This window comes from Herpailurus yagouaroundi, unplaced genomic scaffold, assembly GCF_014898765.1.
Source record: "Herpailurus yagouaroundi ecotype Mexico unplaced genomic scaffold, PumYag 139, whole genome shotgun sequence".
Lineage (NCBI taxonomy): Eukaryota > Metazoa > Chordata > Mammalia > Carnivora > Felidae > Herpailurus > Herpailurus yagouaroundi.
The window spans coordinates 81,945,803-81,964,407 of record NW_024412394.1 but is presented as its reverse complement, the minus strand read 5'-3'; the positions used below and the strand labels follow the sequence as shown (position 1 = coordinate 81,964,407).

At 39.7% G+C, this 18,605-nt stretch overlaps 1 long non-coding RNA gene across 2 annotated transcripts in view; it reads left to right on the top strand.

Annotated features, from left to right (window-relative positions):
- The window catches only part of LOC121030011 (uncharacterized), a 47,537-nt gene extending 38,778 nt beyond the window's left edge, over positions 1-8,759 (top strand). For both annotated transcript variants that reach the window (XR_005790028.1, XR_005790027.1), the window contains exon 4: positions 8,539-8,759. This is a non-coding gene — a long non-coding RNA (uncharacterized LOC121030011). The remainder of the gene's footprint in view (positions 1-8,538) is intronic.
- Positions 8,760-18,605: the final 9,846 nt, after the last annotated feature.

Genomic DNA, 18,605 nt, shown 5'->3' with positions numbered 1-18,605 from the left:
AAATATGTAGGGGCACCATCAATATCTCAGTTGACGTTCTTCCTGCCAAGCGATCCTGCATTTGCCAACAGCTCTCTCATTCCCACACAGCTTTGGTGTCATCCCTTCTCTCAAGCCCAATGTTTGCTAACATGTCAATGACCACTAAGGTCGCAAAGTTGCCTAATAGCACGGGTCAAGCCTCTGTGTGAGATTTCCTACTCTTCTGGTGGTCCCTGAGACCCCACCTCTGGTCCCCTTGCTCCTGAATGGTGACCATTCAAAACCTCAAGAGAAGTGATGTGTTGATTAAAGATGTCCAACATTACCCTTGAGGCATTACAGATGAGCAAAATAACTCCAAGTGAAGAGGGATATTTTTGCTGGAAAATTGCCTGTAGGGAAAATTGCCTGCAAAGGACAAAATTGATAAGGAGAAATAAACAAGAAGATGAATGTTAAACATCTTATGAAATGTGAAGATTCTCTGATTCAACATATTTCCAACTGTCTTATAAAAATAATTAGAGGAGATTTTCATATGTTCACTTTGATACATTTAACATATTTTGCAGTACCTTATTGTTTTCAGAAAACAAATACCCATGCTTTTATGACTTTTATGTCTTTCTAAGAGCTGGGCATCGTAAGGGACCTTAGAAAATCATCAGACTCGGCCACCTGGCTGTGTTAGGGAATGTAGAATTATGAGTACCCTTAGAGGCAGCTTAGCTGGTAGAAAACAAAGGCATTGGAGAAGACTGGATCTGGGGTTAAACCCATGTTCTGCTCTTTACTAGCTGCATAATTGAAGGCAAATTACTTACCCTTCATAAAGCTCAGATTCTGTATCTGTAAAGTGAGACTCCTAATACCGGTTTCACAGAGTTGTTAGAAGGATTAAATGAGCCATGTCTAGAAAGCATTTAGTACCGACTCTCTTTAGGAATAATATACACATATTGCTATCATCATTATTCAAAAAGAAGATGACTTTCCCTTGTTTCAACAGTTTAAAATCTTGGGTGGAAAGGAATAGTGCAAAAGAGAAAAAAAGAAAAGAACACAAGTTAGTGCATAATAAAGCTCTCAACTAGGAAGAAAGACAAAGGAGCAGGTTCTGGATTCATGTCAAGACTGGTTTAGTCAATGACTGTGTGACCTTTGGCAAGTTATTTAACTTTTCTGAGCCTCTTATTTCCTTATCTATACTATGCAATTATTAAACTAAATGAGTATGTACAACTTCTAAGAGTCCACAAACAATGAGAATCCTCAAGCTATTTTTACTATTTCAAAAAACTCAATAAAATCAAAGTTTGTACCGAGATAAAACTGCTTAGATTAACTAAACTATCAAAATTCTTTGCTTTTGCAGGACTAAAAAAAAAAAAAAAAATCACCTTTGAATGATAACATTACTTTTCATGCAGATAACAAATGATGGTCAATAGTAACATTTCAGGAATTTGCGAGAGAGATAATAAAATGTATTCTTGGTTATTAGAAGGGCAGAAACTACTGTAGGACTTAAGATTTTCCAGTACTGTTTCTTTTTTTTTAAATTTTTTAATTTTTTAACATTTATTTATTTTTGAGACAGGGAGAGACAGCATGAACAGGGGAGGGTCAGAGAGAGAGGGAGACACAGAATCTGAAGCAGGCTCCAAGCTCTGAGCTGTCAGCACAGAGCCTGACGCGGGGCTCGAACTCACAGACCAAGAGATCATGACTTGAGCCGAAGTTGGATGCTCTTCGGCACTGAGCCACCCAGGCGCCCCTCCAGTACTGTTTCTTATTTGATTATTTCATGGATTTGGTTGAAGCAGTTATTCCTGAAAATCAACGCAACAGGTTTTCAGTTCAAAATTTTTTTTCTTATTTCCCCCAAATTTCCTACAAAAACCTCCGCCGTGACAGCTTCACATTCCTACTTCTCATGTTTTGCCTTTGCCTCAGCAACCCCTCTCCTCCCAGGGCTACATCTTCTTCACAGTCCCACTAGCTTGAGACCCAAACTACTCCTCCATGTCACACTTTTGTCAGTAGTTACAGGTCTTCGGTCCGACCGCCAGCCTGATACTTCATAGCTCATTTCCTACACCTGCATCTATTTCTTACCTTCCCATTTAGACTGTAAACTCAAGGACTGATCATTGTTTTAGAGTCATTTCCTAGTCCCCTTTTCCCATAAAGCCCATGAATTTTAATTAAGGATATTGATTGTCACTGTTCAGGCATGAAAATCATTGATGCATGCCCAAACTAGCTGGTGATAGTTTGATGACAACCAGGATATCGATAGTGTCAATGTATATCCTATCAAAATACTTGTTAATAGCTTATTAATAAATAGTACCAAAAAAACTGGCAGACATAACCATAACCAAATGGCAAAAAATTCACAGCACTGAGAATGGAACAAACTGACATCATGTACGTCGTTATGTGATACTCCGAGGAGAGCACAGTGTCACTGCCATGGTATTCATGCCAAAAAGCATACCTGGAATCTAATCACGAGGAGAAAGCAGACATATTTAGATGGAAGACTAGCCCACAAAATATGAGTCTTAAACACCTAAAAAATATTAAGTACATAAAGCACAAGAAAAGACTGAAGAATTATTCCAAGTTGTAGGACATGACAACTAAATACAACAATCTTAGATTGAAATCCTCAGTTTATAAAGTATCTTATTGGAAAAATTAGTAAAATTTGAATGGAGTCTATAAATTTGATGGTGGTAAACTATCAAAGTTAATTTTCTGATGCTGATGGCTGTTCTGTGTCTATGTAGTAGACTGTCTTTATTTTTAGAAAATTAACACTAAAATCTTGAGGGATAATCTTGAGGGGTAAAATCTTGTATATATATGTATATACGTATATATATATATATACATATATATGTATATGTATATATATACATATATATGTACATATATATGTGTATATATATATATATATATGGAGAGAGAGATGTGGAAAATGTTGAACTGGCTAATCTGAGTGTAGGTTATATGGAAGTTCTTTGTACCATTCTTGCAACTTTTTTATATGTAACTTTTTTGTATGTTTGAAATTATTTCAAAATTAAAGGTTAAAAATTAATGGATTTCAGTACAACCAATATGAGAAATTAAATTAATAACCTAAGCCTGAGAAATTCACAAATATAAAAGATGTTATCCTAAGACAACATCCTAAAGTGTGATATAATAGAAATATCATATATAATAACAATTCTTTGGGGAAGAACCATAATCTATTGATAGAGAATAGGCTGAAATGAAATCAAAAGATGCTACAGTTTAGGCATAAAGAAAATCTCCTTTATTGCAACTTCATTACTGACATTATATATGGTTATTCTTCGCTCATTCTGAAATGGAATACACTTGATCCTTGAACAATGCAAGGGTTAGGGTGCCAACCTCTGCACAGTCAAAAATCGAGTATAACTTTTGACTCCCCCAAAACTTGACTACCATTAGCCTACTGTTTACTGGAAGCCTCGTGGATAATGTAAATAGTCAATTAATCCAGATTTTGTACATTATATATATAATTAACCCAGATTTTATACACTATATTCTTTAATAAAGTCAGAGAAAAGAAAATGTTAAGAAAATCATGAAAGAAAATACATTTATAGTACTGTACAGTATTTATCGAAAAAATCCGTGTATAAGTGGATCCATGCAGCTCAAACCTAAGTTGCTCAAGGGTCAACTGTATATACGAAGTATGGACTTACTGGAGAAAAACATCTCTGGATTTGCTTGAAAATTCAATGTAATTATTTTCTCATATTTCTGAGTGACCCAGAACAAATGCCATGCAATCCCTTTGCCCAGCCCCATGCATATATTGTTACTCCATGGTAACAACTAGAACAAACATTCATTTTTTCACCTTAAACAGCATCTAATCCATAAGCAACTTGAGGAGCATAGTGTGGGATTAGTGTGCCTTTCTTACTGAGAAAAAGACAATGAAGGGACTCACGTGCTTCTTGGAGCAGCCATACCTTTTTAAACCCTACCCAACAATGACAGATGGCCTGGTGCATTTAGCTCAAAGTATATTCTATAATGGTAATTCTCAAAGTGTGGTCCCTAGACCAGCAGCATCAACATCACCAAGGAATGTTTACAGGTTTTCAAGTCCTGTTCCAGACCTACTGAATCAGAACTCTAGAAGTGGGGCTCAGCAATATGAGTTTATTAAATTCATCAGGAGATTCTGAAGCATGCTAAAGGTTGCAAACTGCTGATAACTCATCCACTCAGCAAGTTTGAAAGAACATTGTCTGCTAGGAAATACTCAGGCACCTGTGTCTCCTCAGAAAAGGGACTAATTCCCAATTTCCTTACCGTTAAAAGCCTTCAGAAAGAATCACCATAATTTAAATGGCTCGAGCTCTCAGGGAACTGCTTAATATGACCATAAATAAAAATTTAAAAACAATTAGAGAGGCACCAGAAGCTCTTTTTATCCTCTTGTGATCCTCTAAATGCACCAAGGACTTGCCACTTGGCTATTATAATTTTATATCCACCTCTATATTAAGGTTCTTGGTTTGTAGTGTTTGCTTTGGGAACCAAATGCCTGTCATTTTATGGCACCATGGAGTGATTAATAAAGGCTTTTGTAGTGCAGTGAATCGCTATGTGAACACATCCTGCTCATTAAATGAAAATGGCTCAATACAATACCTGCAAGCCAGCAAGCACTAGACTGTCCTATGGGGCAGGCAGAGGAGTCTGTTTGAAGTTTAAGATAAAGCAGGATTGGGAAGCCTAACAACCTTATGAGAGATGTGGCAGGGATGAACAGCGGAGGGAAGCACAGGAGGGAAGGGCACTTCTGAATTCCCATCTGCCTGGAGTGTGAGTGGAGGTGGGTCACAGTGGAAGCGCTTTGCGTGCCATCGGATCCCTGAGTGGTTTTGTACCCTGGGTGCAAAGGTTCAGAAAGGACACAAGAGCACTCCAGTCATATTCTGTCTTGGTGTTTCTTTTCTAACTCAGTGTTTTAGTCAGTTCAGGCTACTGTAACAAAAATACCATAGACTGGGTGGGAGGGGCTTAAACAATGAATGTTTATTTCTCACAGTTCTAGAGGCTGGCAAGTCCAAGATTAAGGCATCAGCAGATGCTGGGTCTGATGAGAGTTGGCTTTCTGCTTCATAGGTCTCCCTCTTCTCACTGTATTTTCAAGTGTGGAAAGGGGGCAAGGGAACTCTCTGGATGTCTTCTACAAGGGCACTAATCCCATTGATGTGGGTTGTACCCTCATGACCTCATCACCTCTTAAAGGCCCCATCTTCTAATACCATCACATTGAGGATTAGGTTTCAGTGTATAAATTTTGGGGAGACATGACATTCAGTCTATAGCACATAACTTTGCCAGAATTTAGGAATCTTGGGGTACCTGGGTGGCTCAGTCAATCAAGTGTCCAACTCAATTTCAGGTCAGATCATGATCCCAGGGTTGTGGGATCGAGCCCCACATCAGGCTCCATGCTTATGATCCTCTCTCTCTCTCTCTCTGCCCCTCTCTTCAGCTTACTCTCTTAAAAAAGGGGGGGGGGTGCGGAGAAGACAAAGTTAAAGAAGTTAGAAATCTTGTTAACTTTAAAGGAGAAGACTTTATTTAAGTAATTTGGATTGGTCATTCTCTCTTGCCAAAGGACAATCCCCATGGCTCTGAGATCTTTGAGATATTTTCCTTCTAGGACAAATTCTGCCTGAAGTTTGCTGTGACATCTGGAAAAAGTCATTTCAACTCCATTTATAAATGACTTATTTCTCCATATTAGACAGAATTACCTCTTGTTAATAAATGGACACACTTGTGCCACAGGTCATAATTAGCAGTTCCACTTAACAGTCCCTTCACTGGCACTCTAAGACTTGAAGCCTCACTGAACCAAAGTTCACACTCATGAGGTGGCCCCAGGCCTGAGACACGGGAAAGACTAGAAGTTTCACTAACATGATGGACAGTCCATCCAGGAAGAGTCATCCCCAGGACAAAAGCTGCAGTTAGCTTTTTCTGAGCCCTATAACTTCAGATCATTTAAATGGTGGCTCTGAGGAAGTACTATAGGCCAGTGCTCCTGGAACCTTCGGAGCCATAGACCTTCTATAGGTCTACTTCCAGGTATGAGGCTAGTTCTCCATCTTCAGCCCTGGTTGCCTATCCTACTATTCCCGGGGCTTCACTTTACTTATCTCTTAGAAATTAAATCTTTTCCCTCCACTAAGGCTACCTACCTTAAATTCACACCTGCCTTCTTCTTTTTTTTTTTTAATAAGTTTATTTATTTTGAGAGAGAGAGAGGGAGAGAGAATGGGGGAGGGGCAGAAAGAGAGGGAGAGAATCCCAAGGAGGCTCCACGCTGTCAGAGCAGAGCTGGATGCAAGACTTGATCTCACAAACTGTGACATCATAACCTGAGCCAAAATCAAGAGTCGTAAGCTCAACCAACTAAGCCACCCGGGTGCCCACTTCAAACATGCCTTCTAATGGAGGCCACCATAAACCCACCATCAAGCCTTTGAAGAGAAAGCAAGCTTTAATGAGTATTCCACTATATTGGTTAGTTGAAATGATGGTGCAATTTCTTGCTTATACCACAGCTAGGAGAAGTGAATCCACTTCAGTTAAATTACATTCAATCTTTCCACCAACCTGAACTATTTGCTTTTCCTGGAATGTTCAGCAATATGCTATGCAAATTTTACCTCTGAGTCTTTGAGCATATTGTTCCATCATCAACAACAACATCATAGCTAAAATTTATGAGATGTCTACTTAGGCTTTCAAAAGAAATTACATCTATGTATTCATTTATACCCCACCAAACTTCTTGGGTAGTTACTATTAACAACTCCATTTCAGATAAGAAGTCAGGGGATTTGCAAAACTTGTCCAGAGGTTCACAGCTACTTAGTGGTAGAATAAAAGTCAAATCTGGTTATTGTAACAGGGGTGCCCCACCCCAGCCCCCTACCCTGGTAACCCTTACTCAACCTTTAGATCAGGGTCAGGATCATCTATTGCAGCACACACTCTATGACCCCAGTTCAGGATTCCTCTTCAGGAGGCACCTCTACCTCATCACACGGCAGCGTTTTCTCTATATGTGTTACTCTCCTCTTGCTTCTGCCTGTGTTGGAGAGTGGTACTCATGTGGATCAGGAGTGTTCATGACACCTTATTAAGATCTTTTAGCCTTTAGGATATCTGTGAGGAGTCATGTTTTTAGCTGTTCTGGTGAAATGTGCGGAAACTGCTGGGATTCCATCTGATTATTTAGAACAGGAGGCATTCAGACTAGAGGTAGGAAATGCTAGAAAGAAGGGCAAAGGGTGCTATACAGGTTGGGGCCAGTTGAGAGTCCAGAGCATGTGGGCACATTATAATTGCTCCACTATTTGAAGTTGGACTGCTTGGCAGGGTGTAAACCCAGCATTTAGGAGAGGGGGAATAGGATCCTACTCCCACATCTACCTCTCACTGGTTGTGGGACTTTGAGCAAATTATTAAAATTCTCTGATTAGCAATTTCCTTTGTGAAGAATCTTTTAGTTCCAAAGCTATATAATTTGCTTCAAAAATATGCTTAATAACACTTTATAAGAATATGAAATAATTCTTTAAAAAAAAAGGCAAGGCAAATGAGAATAACTATTCTTACAATGAATTAAAAATTCTTTCATTCTCACTTAGAAGAAAAAAAAGAGGAATGCATGACCTGGAGGGAAAAAGAATGTGTTTGCAAATGACTGCTTTTGGAGTCTTTGCATTTGCGGTTAGTGCAAAAAGCAAAAAAGTACCTTATGGTCCTATTTAGTAATAATCCCAAAGGACTGAGTAGGCATACTGTAGAGCCCTGTGATTTTATCAGCCATAGAATCTGAGCTGACAAGAGCAGTTTAGCAAACTTGGTGTTTCTCAGAGGTGTGGGCAACTCTCTAGACTCTGGTCTCCCATAGACTAACCAACCCCTTCCTTTTTAAGTTTGATATACTGCTTCTCTGTTAACATTGAGCCAATATTCTGGGAAAGTCTGTAAAACAAAAAGTCCAGGACGTGACTTGGACAGATTGCTGACTGTCTTTCACAGGCTGGATTTTATGAACTCTTCCATGTATGACAGTGTTTTGTTTTGGGTTTAATGTATTCGATGGTGGAGGGATACTGAACCAAACCATTGTGGTGAGGCTCACAAAGATTATTTAATAGAGTCCTAGGCAGGCCACAGAGAGGGATTCATTATGCGCCAAGAGTGAGATTCCAATGATGTGTATTCAAAATAGGCTATTGTCATTAAAAATTGAGTTTAGTGAGGTGAAAATGCTTCAATTTATTAGCAGGTCATGCAGTAGGATGAAAAACTATCTAAAATAGACTATTGCTGCAATAAAAATCATCAGGGATGAATAACTAGATACTAAACATCACCACACCTCTGCACACTTTACAAGGCAAGCAATTCCTGCATGCTTATATTAACCCATAGTTTCTAAATCTCTTCTTTCAGAAGCCAACAGTCCATTCAGTCCAAGAGACAACTTGGTGTTTGCTGCTATATGATCATGAACAGAAGGATCCGCTTTCTGCTTGGATGTTGGTGGGGCATGTAATCCTGGTCACGGCTACAATAGCTTTTACTTTTCAACCCCTCACTGTTTGTAGAAGATGGGATTTAGTATTTTGTTGGGGTATCAGAGGGAACATAAACTTTGAACTTTTAAAAAGTGCGAGATTTATCTGGAAAGAAAGCATACAGAAAAATAACTATAGTCTTTAATATCCTTTGAGCATCTGTTGTTTGTCAGCACTATATTAAGTGCTTTACATGCATTGTTTTATTTAATCTGTAAAGCAATGATGCAGGTAGATGTTATTATTCCCTTTAACAGTTGAGGACATTGAGACTTAGACACATTAAGCACCTTCCCAACATCACACAGCAATTAAGCAGAACAGCTGGAATTTGAACTGAGTGAGGCACATCTGGCTTCACATCCTTACCTCCTAACTGCTCAAAAGACAATAAAACTCTCTTGCAAGTGATATGGAAACAAGTGCAAATGTGCCGACTGAGTTCATAAGTCCTCATCAAGACCTGGAATAAAGAAATAGAGTTTGTTAATAATGATATTTGAGAGATGAAGTTCTAATATTTTTCTTTCATCAGAATGGACATAAAATATCACCAGGAACATGGTGAAGAGATTAACATACTAGTGAGTGTATTTTATGCCAGTTTCTACCACTAAAACTCATCCCCTTTATGATCTGGGCTTCCTTCCTTCCTGACCACACTGTCCTTCCATCTCTGCATTTTTGCCCTCTATGCCAAGAGTTACTGCCTGAAAACCTGAAAGAAATGAAAAAGGAGTCTTAGCGTCATTTGAATTCTGTCCTTTTCATCTGAAGAAGTGGCATTATGTGGATAAAGGGATTTAGTTTCTGAGGAACCAGCTTCTAGACTTGACCATGGCCACCTCCTTCTCACTGGACTTTCCTCCACCTCAGACCCCGATGATCCAGGTGATGGAGCAGGGCCAATGCCTCCGCCACCCACCCCACATTATCTGACCCCTTGAAATCTCTTGCGGCTTCCAGTTGTGTTCCCCCCATATAGGTCAGGCTCTGGCCCTACTATGGGGCTCTTTATCTGATCCCTGGATCTGTAATGAATCTCTTTCCTTCTTTCAGGTTCCCTTCATTTTGCCCAAACGCATCTCCTTACCGTGTGCTTCATCTTGTTCTACCAAGCTTACCCCACTTTCATGGAAGCCATTCCCAGGTTTCATCCAGTAGTCTCTCTATTGGGAAAAGTCTTTCCCTTGCTTTCATTTCTTCTGAGATTCTCCCTGATTTGAGTGATAATTGCTCTGTGTGTGTGTGTGTGTGTGTTTGTATGTGTGTGTACAATGCCCACAACAATGAAAACTTCAGACAAATATGAAAATTAGTGATAATTTATGGGCTTGCTTATATATTTATTATTCCGTGTACTTTCTTCTTGCACGGTTGGGTGTGGTAATATTCTTTGCATTGTTAAGTGCCCATATTGAATTTTAGATTTTAAACTTCTAGGGAGAGGAAGCTGTCTACTTCACTTCCTGCTAAAATATTTTGAGCTGCACTGTGTGTATTTGGGCAACTGAATCCTATCTGGCTGTTAGGACCAATGGAATACAATTTAAAGAAAAACAAGATAATACTAATTTTTGGACTGCTTATATGGAATTCATTTTTTTTTCTTTCTGAGTTTTGGATAGCACATGTGAATTTTATGGTAGGGTCATACAAATCCCAAATAATTAAATAGAATAGTGTGAAGGGGTGAAAATTCCAGATTACATTCATTTTAAAATGAAAACAGTTGTATTGCTTTTAAGAATGTATAATAATATGAATCATGTACAAAGTATTAATAATATTTGTTCTAGGAGACCTACAATATTGGTGCAATCGTCAGGAGGCTGTATATTATACTGAGCACAGGAAGAGCTACATTTGAATCCCAAATTTGCCATGTAAAACCTTTATGTTCCTGGACAAATCCCTCAAGTCTCAGATTGTACATGTCCCCTCCCAAATCAGTACTGAGGATTCAGTGGGAACTATAAACAAAGTACTTAACCTGTATGTGTGAGCCAATGATAAGTATTCAAAAGATTTTTAGCTAATATTAATATTTTAGCTTGCTTTTTGAAAGACGCTTCAAAAGCACATAATATTCTTGTTTGTGTCATTTCGATTACATTTGATTACATTTACTCAGCAAACTTTTTCTTCATTGTTCTTTGTCTGAATAATTCATATATTCTCTTTAAGAGATTTAGGGGATTTTTAAAATTTATTTTTCAGAGAGAGAAAGAGAGAGAGAGAGCACACTTGCAAGTTGGGGAGGGGCAGAGAGAGAGTGGGAACCCGAAGCCAGCTCTGCGCAGACAGCAGAGAGTCTGATGTGGGGCTCAAAGCCACAAACTATGAGACCATGACCTGAGCTGAAGGCAGATGCTTAACCACCTGAGCCACCCAGGTGCCCCTCTAAGAGATTTAAATGAATGTCACTTAAAAAATAATAAATAAATGAGTGTAAGTTAGGTGGAATCAGGATAAGAGAACTTTTTCTCTGCTTCCTCAGTCCCACATATCCTATAATCTTCTGTGTTGTATGGAACACAGAGCTGTAGAAACAGGAAGTATTAGTTTGGCAGTCTCTTGTTGGCATAGCAGGCTTACGGTGGCACTCAGAATCAAGACCCTCGTGCTTGGGGTTCCTCTTTTCTCTTCCATTGCAAGTTAGATCACAAACTGTCTCAGAATTCTTGTAAAAGCAGGAATTATAGCACTATGGGGGCACCTCGCTGGATAGAGATAAGAGATGGGGTTTGGAATTTACACTCAGGACAACAGTGTAGACATACAGACAAGGAGTTCATCAGAGAAGAAACAGTGGTGCAATGGGGACAGGGTCTTTTCTCATAAGTGTGTTGCTTTGTTTTTTATTTAGGATCTAAGAAAAAGGTCTATACGATGCCTGAAGACTCTACAGGCATGTCCACCTTGGTAACGAGGGGTTGGGATCTTGCTTCCAATGGTTTAGGATACAGTAGTTGAGAGAACAAGTTGTATTCAATGCTAAACAATAAAAGAGAAATAATGCCTGATGACTGGATTCATTTCTCATTTCTACAGAACAACAACCTTTTCATGATTATCTGAATCTCACCACTGGTGGGTGATGGGACCCATTGAGGTCAGAACCCATCACCAAGGTATCTTTGAAGGCAGGATGCTTCATTTGTGAGGAAACCATCAGAGACTGTGGAAGGTCTCAGGCATCTAAGCTTGTTTATGTATTACTTATTTATTTACCTCTGCTCTAGAATAATCAATAAGAGTTGATTATTCTTTTAAGCAATGTTTCTGACACATTTAAACCCTTTCAATGACTTTTAGGACAAGTGGGAAAATTTTCCCATTTCTTTAAAATGTTTTACACATTCACCTGGTATTTCCCAAACCAGTTATTCTAATAAAAAGGCTTTTTAATGACTTTTATACACCTCAAATATGCATGTGACATTAACTGAAAACTTACATTTCCCTTCATTTTTGTTTTCATCAATAACAAAAATCTTTTCTAAATATAAATTCTTTGAAATGAATTTAGGCAATGAAGTAGATGAATTAGACTGAATAGCTTGTAGAACCAAAGAAGCATTCTGATAGACTAGACTTTCAAAATATCTCCTTGTCTTTCATATTCATTTTACTTAGGGTATGGAGAAGCATGTAAAAGTTTGTCATTCATGTTTGGCTCCGTGACACTGAAAACAGGCAACACTCAAGTAATCTTGGACAAATGCAACTCTACAAGTGTCTACTTCAGTCAATTTGTTAAGAAGAACTATCTTAATTAACATATAGTATATTTGACTGAAAAACCTTTGAAACCACCTTTACTGTAGGATCTGTAGAATCCTTCCAAAGGTCTTGTACATGTTCATGTATCCTGTGCACTTCCTTATCTCTCTATCAGAGTGAATTTTCTAAAAGGCAAATCCATCAGGCTTTCCCTTACTTAATGGTCCCTCTTTGCTCATAGGATAAAGCCAACTACCTGCAGACCAGACTTGTTTGGGAGCTGGCTCCGTCACTCACCATATTACCCTCCTGCCACATTCCTGTGGACTACTCTGTAGGTCGGTGAATATGTCCACAGCTTCACTCTATGTTCAAGCCATTCATCTAAAAACATGATTCCCCTCGCTTCCTCTCTCCTTGGCCTGCTTGGGGGAATGTCCACTCTCTTTGCAACTGTTCAAATAATACTTCCTCTCTCAGCCCAGTAACAACTGTCTTCCTTGCTTCTCCACCATCATACTTTTATAGCTTTCGCTGGCCACACCCTGCATTGTTAGGTTGCACGCTGTCTCCCCAGCTGGCTTGTGTGCCTTGAAAGAAAGATGTGGCCACAATATTCATTTTTGTGTCTGAGTGCTGGCCACTTAGTGAGTCCTCTAGAAGTGTGTATTGAATGACTGATTGATTAGGTGAGTAAACACAGAATTGGATTATAAATGATATTCTCTTACAAGAATAGCCGATGATTCCCTTCCTGTAATTGTCATCATAAACTGTTTTATAGACTGTCTCCATCCTTCCATTTGTGATACTGTTGCAGGTTTCAGGGAGTCCCAACAGTCTGGAGTTGATAGTCAGCAATTTGTCATTTTCTCCACGGCTCATCAGGCTTTCTGTGGTTTGACACCCTAGTTGTTTGCCCACTAGTATTAATAATAATAATAATAATAATAATAAATAAGTATATAGGAAATGTTGTTGCTGGGTGTCAAAAGAGATTCCAGGCCACTCCTCACTTGGCCTTGAAGATTTAGAAACCTCTGTACTCAAGAACCACTTCAACTGGACCTCCTGGAATGGATTCACTCAGCAGAGGAGTGATTCCTTCAGGAATTGAAGGACTCCCTTCTTGAGTCTGGGTGGTAGAAAACAGCACAGCACGTGTGTGCATATGTGTGTTTGTGCATGTGTGTGTGTGTAAAAGTAAGGGAGCTTATCTTATATGTTAAAGAGCAAGGAAAAAAAATTGATAGCTTTCATAGTTGTTTGGCCTTAATATGACCCTCACTAAACTCCTGGTATCTTTTAGTTCCAAAACTCCTGCTGCTTTCCTTGTCTTAGTTAATAGCAACTCTGTTCTTCCAATTACCCAGACCAAATTCCTTGCATCTGATATTTGGGATCAGCCTCTTGCCCTCACCCCCACAGCTATCCCTTTGGTTCTAACCACCACCATATTTCACCTGGATCATTTCAATAATCTCCTACCTAGAGCCTCCATAATTTCCCAGCTTCAGTATATATTTTTTAAGTTCATTATTTTGAGAGAGAGAGACAGAGTGCAAGTAGGGGAGGGGTAGAGAGAGAGGGAGAAAGAGAGAATCTAAGCAGGCTCCCACACTGTCAGTGCCCCCCATGGGGTTCAAACTCATAAGCCATGAGATCATGACCTGAGCTGAAATGGGATGCTTAACTGACTGAGCCATCCAAGTGCCCCAATATATTTTTTATTATTATTAACAAAAATTTTTTATGTTTATTTATTTTTGAGAGAGAGAGAGAGACAGAGACAGAGACAGAGTGTGAGCAGGGGTGGGGGAGGGGCAGAGAAAGAGGGAGACACAGAGTATGAAGCAGGCTCCAGGCTGTGTCTGTGCTATCAGCACAGAGCCCGTGGCGGGGCTCAGACTCACAGACTATGAGATCATGACCTGAGTCAAGTCAGACGGTTCATGGAATGAGCCACCCAGGTGCCCCTCCCCAGTATATGTTTAACACAGTAGCCACAGCAACCCATTAAAACATAATTCAACTCATGGTGCTCCTCTGCTTAAAGCTCTGCAGTGGTTTGATTTCAGTTCAGGTCATGATCTCATGGTTTGTGGGATCGAACCCCATGTCAGGCTCTATGCTAACAGCACAAAGCCTGTTTGGGATTCTTAATCTTCTCTCTCTCTGTTCCTCCTCTACCTCTCAAGAATAAATAAATAAACTTTAAAAAAAAGGAAAAAAAAAAACCCTCTCCAATGGTTTGACATCTCATTCAAAGTAAAAGCCAGAATCCTTCCTGTAAGCCACAAGCCCCACGTCACCTGGCCTCCTGGGAACAGCTCTTCCCTGCCTCCCTGGCTCACTTTGTTCCAGCCTCACCAGCCTCCTGCTCCTTGAACCTCCAGGCACACTTTCGCCTCATACCCCTCAAGCTAGCTCTCTCTGTGCATCAAATCTCCTTCCCTGCTTGGATAGATCCCTCACTTCCTTCAGACCTTTCCTCTAAGCCTTCTTCTCAGTGAGGGCTTTCCCTATTTAGATGTTACTTTTCATCACCTCCTTCCCTTTCCTCTTCAGTATTTATTGTACAAAATTCAATTTTTCTCTGTTCTGTTTACTGTTGTATCTCCAGTACTTAGAATAAACAATGCATGGTACGTAAGAGATGCTCAAATAAATATTTGCTGAACTGATTTGGGTATTTTAAAAACATTGTTTTCAGGAACTGAAAGCCCTCTAGTCAGATTTCTTCATGGGTCAGAGGCAAAAAGAGAAGGAGAATTAAAGGCTACAGTGTTAGCATCAAGAACAAAGTGTTCCAACATGCAGGTTGCAGATTACACTGGAAATTTTTTTTAGATCTCCTTGAAGTGAACTGTCTACTCTATTTTTAAATCTGTATTTTAAAAAAAGCAAAAAATGTGAGCATTTGTGAATGCAGTCATATGAGTTCAAATGGTATGAACCCAGAATAAAATCTCCAAGGGGGGGTTTCTGCAGAGGCACAGAGGACAGGCTGGGAAGAGGGGTGAGCAGACTCCTGGGGCCAAAGTGGTGTTAACACCGAGGGGTACCGGGCTCCCTGCTCTGACCAAGGGCCTCGCTGCTCCTGGAACCATCAGTGATGTTTACCAAGGCTGTCTGGGGAATCTGAAGTCTAAGCGAGTTTGTTGCTTCGTCTCTGGACAGATCGCCAGGCAGCAAGCAACATCTAGAGCCATGGAGCCAATGTGACTTGACAGGGAGACTGCATGTGCCCACACACACTCCAGGCCTCCTGCTTAGGGGGTAGTTGGAATCACCATCCCCTCCCTCCTCACTAATCAGGCCACTGCTATTTATTATACATTAAAGAAATACATTTGGACTTTAGGTTTTAGGCCACATGTTTTCTGAGAGACTTTCAGCGACCATGCAGCACTCACAGGTTTGTGGACTTGTTCCAATCTATTCTTAGGCACTTTAAATTGATAAGCTTTCTTAAGAGATGCTCTTTTCTTTATAACTGATCTGTGAATGCCATCTAAAATCTGCCACAAGAGAAATTATTACAGTGGATATTGGCTTTATGTTATTATTTTTGTCTGAAAGAACTCAAGCTTTTTGTCCCCTGCAAAAAAGACTCCGAATAGTTTTCAATATTTGATGCGTGTGTGTGTGTGTGTGTATGTGTGTGTGTGTGCAATGAAATTAAAGATGAATCAAAATCCATCATCAGATTTGGATGAATAAATTTAGAGAGGATTGAAATATTTTATTTATTTTATTTAGGCCTGCATGTTTTTGAGGACACATGAGCAATACTATAACATATGTTAAACTTTCCCCGGGATCTTACCGCAAACATCCACTTTTTCCTTTACACAAATGCCTCACATTTACTCCACTCTCCCAGAGAAGAGTAATAGATTTCAGTGTCTTGCAGGGAAAAATTAGAGCAATTTTTACTCGGGAAAGAGTGGATTTTGGAAGCTACAACTTTCCTTCTCAGGTATGTGATGGGCTGCATTGCTAAGGGATAAACATTCTAAGTTACTCCAAAGAGAAGAGTTAGGACATCAAGCGGGAGTTAGAAATGAGCAAGATTTTTGTGCTAATGTTGAATAAGGTTGTCTTAATATGGACAGCTTTATTGAAAAGTAGTGAGCTCTCTTGTTTCCGGAAGCTTATTGGCTGACAGACTCCAAGGATATTACAGAGGATATTGCTTGGACACATACACAGCCGATTCTAAAATTCCATTGATGAAATAAGATGAAGTCAGCTGAAGGCTGTTTTTGTTGTTGTTTTGAATGATTATGTGAGTGCTTTGATCCTAAAATTTTGGCAATTGCTATTTTGAACTCAGAGGAAGGCCTTTGCCTTTTTTCTCTGTTAAGCCTTTTCTGGCTGTCTGGGTGGCTCTCTAGTAATGGGCTCCCCTACCCTGGAGAAATTTTCTCAGTTCTATGCCCACTTGCTAGGGTTGCTGCAAAAAGACTTCTTAGCCGGGCAAAAGGTAAGAGAGAGAAAGGAAATGAGTTGGTATTGTGTTAGGGACTCGATACACCGCATTTCATTTAAGCCGCCCTATACTTTATGTAATGTCATCTTTATCTTACTTAAGAAGAAACTGCAGCTAAGTGATGTTGCAAAACTTCCACAAGGCCACACAGCTGCTAAGCAAGCAGAGGCTCATGTCTGGACCTACCCCTGCATGGCCTTCTCTGTCAGCTGTTCTGTTCCGATGTAGAGGGTCTACACACAGAGGCTGAGGGCCTCTAACAGCTACTAAATAGATTAATCAAATTGATCAAATAATCAGGTCCTTTGATGATTTAATTGATTTGTTCGTTCAGTTGACATCTTTGATTTAGTTTGCAATATTGGATAGTTGTTTGGGTGACTTGTAGAAAATCTAAAGACATCTTTTAGGCTCAGTTGGCAATGAGATGAATTCTTTATGAGCACAATATCAGAGTTTGACGTGGCTTATCAACAAGAATATACAGAACCTGGCATGTGGCTGTGTATTGAGGAGAGGAAAAATGATAACAGATGGAAGCATGGATAGAAGGAGGCTGGCCCGGTGGCACAAGGGCCAACAAGGTGAATTCTTAAACTCTTAAAATCAGGAATCGTTCGAGTTGGAAAAGATTTTAGAGGACATTTCCATTTTGCCCTGTCCTGTTACTGAGGAGTAAGCTGTGCCCCCGAGAGTTGAACAGAGCTGCCCACAGGCACCCCCTGATTAATGACAGTGCCAGATGGGCCACCTGTCTAATGACTCCTCATCCAGAATTCTCTCCACATTCAAACAACCTGCTTTAACAAATGAGTGGTCTCCTAGGAGAGAAAAGTCAAGTCTTGACAGAAAGACACCAAATTAAAATAAGTGCAAGGTCATTTCAGTTAGTGACATCGCTGACCTTTCAAGGGTCTTGGGAGTAAGTTTAATTTTTTATTTATGATTTTAGGTCAGGCTGCTTTCAGTGTTTCAAGGTGAAGAGAAACGTTCTCACTTGTGAAGCAGCGAACATCACCAACACAAATATTATATCTGCCTTGGCAAAAAGGCTGCCAAGTAAATATTTGAATGTTTCCCTCCTGCTTTTCTTTGGGATTCTGTCTGTGTCACATTCTTAGCTGATAAAGACCGATAAATAGATCATCAAGAGTCACCCATGCTCTTTTTCCCCTACAGATAAGCATACTTATAAGCAGAGTATTTTATTTTTTGAAGAGCAACCCTTAATTTGGTTATCAAGGGAGGAAAAAAAGCCAGCATTTGCCTTACCTTCCATAGCATCTCAGCCCTCCTCCACTCTACACTGCTCTGTAAAAGTTGGAGACAAGAGAGTGACTCTAAAGTTACATATATTTCTCTCTAACCAACTGAAAAAAGCAGGATTCCCCATCCTCTGCTCCTCTACAGCTCTAGTCCTGATAATTACTCTGGGTTTCAGATAGATGGAAGATTAAATATTTAAACACACACACACACACACACACACACACACACACAGAGAGACAGAGAGAGCTCTGTAATGATTGCTTTAAAAGCTGCCATATTCTTACCTTTGGGGACACCTGATTAGTAGAACAACTGGCTAGTAACTTTATTCCTGTCCATTAAATGGAAGTTGCTTGTCAATTCCTTGCATTCTCACTCTATTGTACCCTGTCCCACAGGCCTGGCCACTGTAGCCCTGAGAAGCTGACTCACGTTTCCATTAGGCAAATCCA